The sequence below is a fragment of the Bactrocera tryoni genome, chromosome 5, assembly GCF_016617805.1.
Source record: "Bactrocera tryoni isolate S06 chromosome 5, CSIRO_BtryS06_freeze2, whole genome shotgun sequence".
Taxonomy (NCBI): domain Eukaryota; kingdom Metazoa; phylum Arthropoda; class Insecta; order Diptera; family Tephritidae; genus Bactrocera; species Bactrocera tryoni.
The window spans coordinates 52,147,398-52,158,568 of NC_052503.1; positions in this window are offsets into that span (position 1 = coordinate 52,147,398).

The window sequence follows — 11,171 nt, forward strand, 5'->3', positions numbered from 1 at the left end:
TCATGGATGATATGATTTTTAAATGTCGTTTCGGTCAATTTTACGGTTTCAACAATACGGTTTCGGAGAATCGATTATTTCACGAAATTGTAACATTGAATGGCCTCCAAGAAGTTGTGGACTAACACCACTAGACTATTTCTTGTGGAGTTATTTGTAGTCATTGGTCACATATGTGTGCTGTTTAGGACATATGACTTGATTTAGGGGAAAAAGTACTTGAAAATTGGGTTCATAGAATTCGAAACAATCTTTGTGGGTATTTGAATGATGTTATATTCAGCTCTTAATTGTGTCGATTTTACTACGCATTAACTAAATGGAAATTCGTTAGCAGTTAGTGCTGTTTCTTTTTGAAAAGAAATCGTATCAGTCTTATTGGCAAACCCTCACAATTTACTAAAGCTATTTTAAGGTATCGCTTCAGCGTGAAATTTTCGAAAAAATAATTATTACTAATAAATGCATTATCGGATAGTATACACTGTACTAAACGTTCTCTTAAATTTTGAAATCGAAATTCATATTATTACGGTCGATACAGCGTTTTGTGCATAAAGGGAACAGAGTGGGGAACGCTACAACTCCAATCCTTAAACACGTTTTTTTCAGAATCGTGCTTTTAAAAACAAATTTCACTCTCAAAGGAAGAGTTTTGCAGATATCTAGCTCCAATTCGGAGAGAAACTTTTCAACGTCATTCGCTATCGCGCTATGAAAGTTTTTATTTTTTTATTTATTATTTCTTATTTTTTTTTCAAAAACCATTTTGCCAAATTTCAAAAAATAGCGCGTTAACGATTTTTCTAAAGATTAAAAACCTTTTTTAAATTTTTGTTTCAGATCAAAATTTTGGCCGCAATCGTAGACATCGTACTGGAACTTTTTTTACGTGTCATTTTAACAATTTATTTAACTATTACTCAATAAATAAACATAAAAAAAAATCATTTTGTATTCGTCATGAATGTATTTGCTTATAAAAAACAAATATCGCAAAAATTTGTAATTTTTCAGAGGGTCACTGAGCTACCGAGACCATACTTGCTGAGGACAAATCCCACCAGAGTGTCCTGAAGCAGTGTGGAAATGGGTAAAATGTGATCATAACTTCTATGGTTGGTCGGGGACTTTTCAATTGGCCTGTTATAACCCATTTGAACATGATCTTAATATAATTTTAGAAAGTAAAATATATCAATTAAACTAAGTGAGTCTATGACCTTTAATATAAATTAATAAAATACCAAATTTCAATGGAATCCATTCAAGATTTCGTCGAAGAATGAATGTCGCAATTTTTTATTTAATACAAAGTTTTGGAAACACTCGAAGGTATTTAATTTTCTAAAATTTTCTTTAAACCACAATATTAACTATCTCAAAAAAATTATGTAAGCGACATTACAAATATTTTAAAGAACAAAAACAGTTTTCTTTAACCATTGCAGTAAAGCCATTTTCCCTTTCATGCTGTATTGATTTCACTTCCACACTTCAGCAAACTGCAATTAATTTATAATTAGCATTTAAGCCATTTTGCTTGAATGCACACATTCATCCATATGTAGCCCATAATCATGTGCAACGTTGCGCGTGTCGTATGAGTAACTGAATAAGACAAAATACATAACATACATATATGATGAAGAACATACTACGAGAAGTATGTATATATTATATAAAATATTTGAAAAGCATTTGCCGCTTTCAGAGAATTCCATTGCTTACGGATGACTTAATACTTGGAATATTTGCACCTATAATTTTATTGCACTAATAATTACGAGCACTAAAATATAAATAGCACCTCATTGAAATTAAATACATATGTATGCATGTATATTTATAAACACATATTAGTTTAATTGAAAGTATAGTAGTAATAAAGAGCTCTTACTAAGAAATCTCTAGGATACCTTAGGTTTGGTTAGATTATAATACTAGCTGGCTGGCACACCTACTCTCATGTCAGATTTAAGTTTATTAATACGAGCTGAAGTTTACGTCGTACATTATGTCAACGCTTTTTGAGAACTTGCACTGCATGAGGTTAATAATCGTGCTACAGTCTTTTCGAGTCCGTGTGGGTAGAGAGCTTCCAAGCTTTCCTTCTGTTTCCTTGCGCGTAATCTTGACGATTGCTCCAACGGTTTCTCGTATGATATTTTATTGATAGTAAGTTTGGCTAGACTACCGGTGTCTAAGACCAATGCCTAAGGACAAATGGTAGCTCTCATGTTGACAGTAGCATCTACTTACATGCGTAGAGAGCGCCACAGAACATTTACACACTGTCCTCCACATTGAGTTTCCTCGTCAGCTTGCTATCCAAAATTACTCCCTGGTACTTTACATGATTCATAGTAGCTAATTCTACCCCTCGGGGTAAATTCCATGACGGTTTATTGAGCCTCCTTGTAAATGACTAAGCTTTAAACATTCTTTACATATTGTCATCAGGTACGTTTCCAACACTGTTGATACAGTATGCATCAAGGCGGGCAAAATACCGTACCGGGAGATTTAAACGGTTCGAAACTGTTGAGTGCCCAAAGTGGTTTTTCCTTTGATATCATAAATCTAAAGTTTGCAGGCTGCGTCAACGTTTATCTTCAAGAAAACTATAGGCTTTTTACACTGTCTCTCGGTATATTTGGTGAACAAACAAACAAAACTGAAATGGGACTCTGAGCAGACGTAAAATGCCAGAGCTATTACGGAAAAACATGAATCATTATAATAAATAATAAATAATACAAAATATTCCCAAATCAACTTCTTGATCGTTTAGTTTGTAGTACAGCTTTATGCTACAGGGATCCAATATCGGCGGTCCCGATAGATGGACGTGTCAAAAATCGTCATCCCCAAAAGTTGAGAGAGTTGTTTCGGAATATTCAGACAGCCAAACATGGATAATTTGGCTTTTTTGGAAATTCTGCATTCATAATTCCGGAAGTCGGAACACCGGGAATCAAAGTTATGGAAGTCAATATTCTGAAATCCAAAATTCTGGATAACGAAATTCTAAATTGCAAAATTCTGAATGGCAAAATTCTGTATGGCAAAATTCTGTAATTAATGATTAAAAATGTGCGCATAAAAAATCGGTAGCAGAAACAAATAATCTGGTTAAAATATGGCTCGCTCGAGTTTTCTGCAGCTTAGCCAAATAATTCAGCGTTCGGTATGTATGACAGAAAAACATATTAGAGATTATATGCCATCAATAAATGCCCTTAAGTTAAAACTTAGAAGACAACGGAACAGTTTGAAATGTTTTAAAGACCCAACTTATGTTGAAGAAATAGACATTCCTTTATCACTTTATGGTTTGGAAGGTCAACTTTTTATTTTTAGTTAGAAAGTTATTGATGGCGAATGCATTCTTATATTTGGAACAAAATCTTCGCTGTAGTTGTTAAATGAGAGCGACTGCTGGATTATGGACGGTACATTTGACGTTGTTCCAACGATGATGAGGCAGCTATTTTCCAAACACGGAAAAGTAGATGGGCAAATTGTACCGCTGGTATTCTGTCTTATGACCAAAAAATCGAGGTCAATGTATATTTCTTTATCTTGTTGAGTTGGAGAACGTCGCATTGAACTATGGTATCCAACTGAATCCGACGCGTATAATTAATGATTTCGAAATGGCTATTATTTCTGCAGCAAGGGAGTGTTTCCCATTTGCACGGCAGAGTGGTTGCCTCTTCCACTTCGGGAAAATTATTTGGCGAAAAGTTCAAAACGAAGGGTAAATTTATTGCATAACCGCAACTTCCTGCATTTAAGATAAAATGATTATTAAATATTTTCAGACTAAGCCGCAAATATGGCAGCAGCGAGCAGTTTTCAATCCAAGTACGAATGCTTAAAAGCTTAGCACTGGTTCCTCATAGCAAAATCTCAAAGTATTACACAAGTTTGCGTAATTCATTTGACGACAGCGATTTGCAAAAACTTTCAAAATGGTTTGAAAAAAAATTATGTGTTTGGTAAAAAGTCATAGTCTAAATATTTAACACAATTTTGGTCCATGTTCGATGACCCTAGATAGAAAGTTTTTCCAAAAACGCAAAACAGTGTGGAAGCTTGGTATCGCCGCCTTAAAGTCGTAGTTGGATAAAGTCGTGCAACGCTGTACAAATTGATATCTGATTTACAAAGGGATTTATGATGAAACACAAGTAAAAAAATTAAAAAACGACGAAAAAATAAAAATAAACAGAAAATTCATGGAAAAAACCAACAAATTACAAGAGTAATGAAAAAAAGATTAGATTTAAGTCACATAGCGTATTTAAAGCGTATTGCTTCAAACATGACATTAATGTAGTATCTATTTGATCTTTATTTGTTAATAATGTTGTTTTTTGTCTTTCCGATAAACATGTTTGAATTTTGGAATTATTTTGGAGGTTATGTTTTGTTTTTGTTATATTATTATGTATGTATAAGCAAATTTATATAAAATACACGATTTGGGTCAAATTTTGGGGAACAAATTTCCAGAATTAATTCTGGACAATGTAAATTCCGGAATTATGAAAAACCAGAACTTTGAAATGCAGCCAAAAAAAGCGAAGGAATTGCGGAATTCCGATTTCCAGAATTTTGTCGACCCAGAATTTTGATTCCGGAAATTTGACTTCAGAGTTTTAATTTTAGAGTTTTGACTGTTTCCTGCAGGGCACACTAGCCTTACTACGAATATGATTCTGCAATTATGATGCCTTGGAAGTTCGATTTTAAAATAAGAATCCATTGCTGTACAGACCAATTTTATACAATACAAGTTTTTAATGACATTTTCAGCAGAAGAAGAATGATGTATAGATACATCTACATATCTCTCAAGACAGCGGAAAATGAAAAGGTAAACGTGTATAAAATATCAAACCGATTTTAAGAAGCTATATTGTGGGTCTGGTCTCCGTTTTTCGCCAAAAATATTTATTTGCATACAAATATAAAGTTGTTTGTCAAAAAAAATTAAGTTATTTGAGAAAAACTTAGTGAGCTTGATTTCTATGAACTGAAGCACGGCTGTGTTTTGCAAATATAAAGTTTATACCTTTAGACAAATTTACAAGCGTAGATAGCAACGTTGTCAACAAAAGAAAATCACGAATTCAAATCTCAATTTGGTCAACAGCTGCATTCACTGTACTTCTCACCCACGAACCACGAACAGCTATGCCACAAAATGCACACAACTTCAGTGTCAACTCGCCAAAAACAAGTCAAAAGCTAACTAACATCTTGTTTTGTAAACTTTTGTATAACTTTGGCATCGGACAACTACATCGAATTTACTTGGTCCGGATTCCTTTCGAATAGTCTATCTTTTTTTTTTGCTTCAAATGCTGTGACATTGGAAACACAGTTTGTTCACAAGTTTTCATAGTTGCACTTGCGGCATGTGAATTCGAGATATATTCCAGGTGTTAAAGTATTTTACGAAAATGTGTCGAAGTTTTCTGCTTTGAAAGTGTGAAGAAAAGTTGCGGTACAGAAAGGAGCGGTGAACGTGAATATATGTAAATATGTAAACTTTTACCGAATTTTGTCGATAAGTGAGTATACAGCTTAACCACATATATTTTTTGTAAACCTTGTAATATTCTTAAGCATTTTAGTGCCGCTGTGACTTCTGTGTATTGACAGAGGTTACTATTTGGAGTAGCAAAATAATTTATTTGTTAAAAGAGAAAGTATGGACAAAGAGAGACAGAAGTTTATGTTTCAAAAACTTTTAGAGTAGTTTATTATCCTTCCGAAAGTCAACTCAATTCGAATATTTTGTTGCACTTAGTTTTTAGCATAAATCAATTGAGCTTTCTCGTGTCTATTTCTTTACTTTTCCCGATCAACGTATTTATCCAATCAAATTTCACGATATGTTCAGCTATTCTTACATATAATATGATATATTTAGAATTCTTCACCTTACTTCTCTGTTCTCAGATCCATACCGCCTTACATTAGACGAAGAAAGCTGAATAAAGTCGTCAAACGTCAGCTTAAGCTAGGTGAATAGGCTTATTTTCCGGATACCGCTTGGACTACTAGAGACACCTGTTCATTGTAGTACCCAGTACACCTGGATAAATATCAAAATAACATCGCATATCGAATAACTAATATCAATTCCGACTTAATCGTTAGGTTCACAGAAAGTACGGCAATAGAGATGTTTTAACTTTAGTCTGTCGAAAGCTGGATAATGGAGGAGAAAGTACTGGATTGTTTCCACCTCACCTTCTAAATTCCAACTTTAACATGTTGCATCATCCAAAATCTTTGGCCAAGCCTCCTAAGTGCTAATGGCATAGTGTCCAGTGTGGACGCCTATTACCACGACTATGTGAGCTTTGCTAAGAGCTAGCAATTCAATGCAACTTTTGCGTTTCACTCTGGGCCAGAAGACCTTCGCAACCCTACAATTGCTGGTTGTTGACCAACACTTTCTGAGCTTGGGCGAAGCGCCCGAATAAACAAAAACAGGGAACTCCTAATTAAAATATCAGGCAATTCAATGGAACTAATTGAATGTTTTCTTCAAATACATGTACATACGTGTATGTACTGTATTCTTGTTGACTGAATTTTTTTTATTTTGTTGACCTCATATTTGCATGTTTACATTATGAAATTTTGATAATATCTAAATATTTAGGTATCGTGGTCATATGTATTCGTCTGTTTATAACAAAGAATTTTTTTCACATTATAAAAAAACTTGATGTTATCGAAATTCTTCAGTTTTGTATAAGGTTTCACATTACACTTGCAATTATGTAACCCAACTGTGTACAACATATGTGAATTGTATTATGAATTTGGGTTTTGAAGCAATTTAAAATCACGTACCTTGTTAATCTATTGTGTTGATATGGAAAAAGCGGACATGTCAAACAAATGGAAAATGGGATATGACATTTTGTGCTAAGATTTGCAAGTCGCAGGTTATTGCAGTCGGTATAAACTTTTAAATTTTAAAATTACTGATAATGATATTAATCATATAAGAGAGGAAAACAAAAGTAAATAATATTTCACGACAATTCTGAAAAATATAAGTAGATTATACATAAATATTAAGAGGTGCATGAAATAGTGCCTAAAATATATAAAGTTTTGAAACTTGAAACCTTTCAAAAATGACAACTCTCCACATCATTTATAGTTCTTGCCAACTATTAATGGCATTAAACGGGAACTTATTCCATCTCACTCAGCTCTATCAGAATTTTTTCCATACAGTCTTGTTGCAAAATTTGATCTTTTGTTGAGTTAAAAGAGGTTCATGCTGGAAAGTCTGAAGTAATATATGATTTCTGCTAAAATATTTATCGATACACATATATGGAGTATATTCATATCTCATCATTAAGTGAGTATTACGAGGCTTAACAATTAAGTAATGAGACTGATTTTATTGCCGCGCTTGTGGTAAACCTGTGATCTTGAAATTCTCTTTATCTTTTTTCGGCATCCCTCCCCTCTCCATTGATAAATGTACCATCGCTCTAGCTTGTTTAGTTCGCCTCCTGCGTCAAGTTGAGTAGACGGGTGTTTGTAGTGCTCGTCACGAAAATGGAAAAACGAAATCAAGAGCAACGCGTCGCGATAAAATTTTGCGCCAGATTGGGCGAAACAGCTTCGGAAACGTACGCTAAAATTGTAAGAGTGTATGGTGATAGTGCTCTTAGTCGTGCCCAGGCTCACAATGGTTGTCTCCGCGCGCCCCCCGCCCGAAAAAAGCTCGCATGAGCAAGTCGAAGGTGAAAACGATGATTATTGCCTTTTTTGATAGCCGTGGAATCGTCCACAAAGAATTCGTTCCACCGGGGAAAACTGTGAATCAAGTCTACTATTGCCAAATACTCGAAAGATTGCGAAAACGAGTCAACAGAGTGCGCCCAGACATCGCTCGTAACTGGATCCTTCATCACGACAACGCTCCGTGGCACACAGCCCTCAGCGTGTCTCAGTATTTGGCCTCTAAAGGGATCGCCGTGTTGCAACAGCCGCCTTATTCGCCCGACATGTCACCATGTGACTTTTTTTGTTTCCTAAAACAAAATCGGTGGTCAAAGGAACCCATTTTGAGTCGATTACGGACATCCAGGCGGCCGTGACGAGGGTACTCGCGGACATCCCAGTCGAAGCGTTCCAGAAATGTTACGAAGCATGGAAAACGCGCTGGAATCGCTGTATAGCTGCCCAAGGGGACTACTTTGAAGGGGATAGCAGAGTTGTAGAATAATTTTCAAATATACGGTTTTTATGGAATCAGTCTCATTACTTAATTGTCATACCACGTACACCGAAGCAGTAATACCATAGACAAATAAAAGGTTTTTCATACAAGGAGATGATTTTGATCATTCAGTTTCTGAGGGAAAAAATTACGTATTCAAAGTTTTCGTATATGTAAAGAGGAAGAAAAACGATTATGACCTAATAGAGCTCGCCACGCTGAACATTTACATACAAATTTTTTAGGGTCTCCGACGTTTTCTTCTGAGTGTTACAAAACCTCTTCAGGGTATAAATCTATTCACTAAAAATACTATAAGTCATACCCCTAATTCATCAATGTAAGCTAATCATTAGCATTTATGATAACAAAATAACTCAACGTAAATTAGGGTGCCCGTAAGTCGATGTTTGATAAACAACAAACAAATCGCAGTTTGAGGCAAAAAAGGATCAAAATACCCAACTCAGATTAAGTCTCTCAAAAAGGTTGTTAATCAGTATGTTAATCAGTAATAAAGCTTTATAAAACATTTCACTGCACCTTTTAGTACTGATGTATGCAAGATACGGCAAAATAAATGAGTTTGATTAGTTTGTGTGAAAATAGTTGATTAAGATTCCTCAAAATTTACTACACAAATTTCGAATGCGAATATCTACAAGCCTTAGAGAGTATCACTTCTGTGTAAATATTTCAGCAATTTACGATTGATTTGCGTTTTTTACTACCTTTTAGTTTTCTGTTTTCACTGGTTTTATCACCTTTCACCCCGGAGAATACTCTATAATTATAGGACAGTCTAATTGATTCGCTTAACGGAGTAAACGGGTTTTTATGTGTTTCAAAGAGCTTCGATGTAGAGTCGTCATGACAAACGCTTTAAAGAGTTATGTGTATGTTTTAGCCACAACAAGAAAACACGTTAATTTCGATTGCACCAAAGCTATGTTATCCTTCTTCTTCACAAATACAAAATTTTTCTTGCAAGAACTTTGTTAGGCAGCTATTAGCTATAGTGTCTCGAACTTGCCGATTTCTTTGGGAGATTTCCCCGTGGCCTTCGACAATACCCCATGTCAAATCTGATGAAAATATCTCGTCAAATGAAAGGGTTTTTCTTACCATCTCTTGATTCCGATCGCTCAGTTTGTATTGTATAGTGGTCCAATATCGGTTGAGAAAAGTAAATAACTTTACTTTCATATAAAGCCTCAACAATTTTAAGGACACATTTTATGGTTACCTTAGGGAAGAGTAAGTAAATTTACTTTCTCATATTGCTTGCAATTTTTCTTGTGGAACGTCTTTTATATTTAATACAGGGCAGATATTAATTTTTTTATACTCTCGCAACAATGTTGCTAAGGAGAGTGTTATAGTTTTGTTCACATAACGGTTGTTTGTAAGTCCTAAAACTAAAAGAGTCAGATATAGGGTTATATATACCATATGATCAGGGTGACGAGTAGAGTCTAAATCCGGATGTCTGTCTGTCCGTCCGTCCGTCCGTCCGTGCAAGCTGTGACTTAAGTAAAAATTGAGATATCATGATGAGACTTGGTACACGTATTATTTGGCTCCATAAGAAGGTTAAGTTCGAAGATGGGCAAAATCGGCCCACTGCCACGCCCACAAAATGGCGGAAACCGAAAACCTATAAAGTGTCATAACTAAGCCATAACTAAAGAAATTAAAGTGAAATTTGGCACAAAGGATCGCATTAGGGAGGGACATATTTAGACGTAATTTTTTTTTGGAAAAGTGGGCGTGGCCCCGCCCCCTACTAAGTTTTTTGTACATATCTCGGAAAATACTATAGCTATGTCAACCAAACTCTATAGAGTCGTTTCCTTTAAGCATTTCCATATACAGTTCAAAAATGGAAGAAATCGGATAATAACCACGCCCACCTCCCATACAAAGGTTATGTTGAAAATCACTAAAAGTGCGTTAACCGACTAACAAAAAACGTCAGAAACACTAAATTTTACGGAAGAAATGGCAGAAGGAAGCTGCACCCAGGCTTTTTTTAAAAATTGAAAATGGGCGTGGCGTCGCCCACTTATGGACCGAAAACCATATCTCAGGAACTACTCCAGCGATTTGAATGAAACATGTACGAAATATGGGTGAAATCGGTTCACAACCACGCCTTTTTCCAATATAACGCTATTTTGAATTCCATCTGATGCCTTCTCTGTATAATATATACATTAGGAAATGAAAATACAATTCAATACTCGAAGTAATAACAAATTGATCTAATGTAATTAATTTTACAGCAAAATAAGAAAAAATGTAAATTGTTATCACTTTATCATGCGAGAGTATAAAAATGTTCTGAGACACCCGAACTTAGCCCTTCCTTACTTGTTTTACTTCAAATGCTGTGACATTGGAAACCCAATTCGTTCACAAGTTTTCACAGTTGCCCTTGTGACATGTGAATTCGAGATATATTCCAGGTGTTAAAGCATTTTACGAAAATATGTCAAAGTTTTCTGCTTTGAAAGTGTGAAGAAAAGTTGTGGTACAGAAAGGAGCGGTGATCATGCATATATATATATATGTAAACTTTTACCGAATTTTTTTCGATAAGTGAGTATACAACTTAACGACATATATTTTCTGTAAACCTTTGGAGATTTTTCTTAAGCATTTTAGTGCCACTGTGACTTCTGTGTAGTGACAGAGGTTACTATTTTGAGTAACAAAATAATTTATTTGTTAAAAGAGAAAAGTATGGACTTTTAGAGTAGTTTATTATCCTTCCGAAAGTCAACTCAATTCGATTAGCGAATTGCGCTGCAGTTAGTTTTAGAATAAATCAATTGAGCTTTTCTTGTGTCTATTCTAGTTTTTACAATATTTCCCTTTGCATATTTTTCCCGAT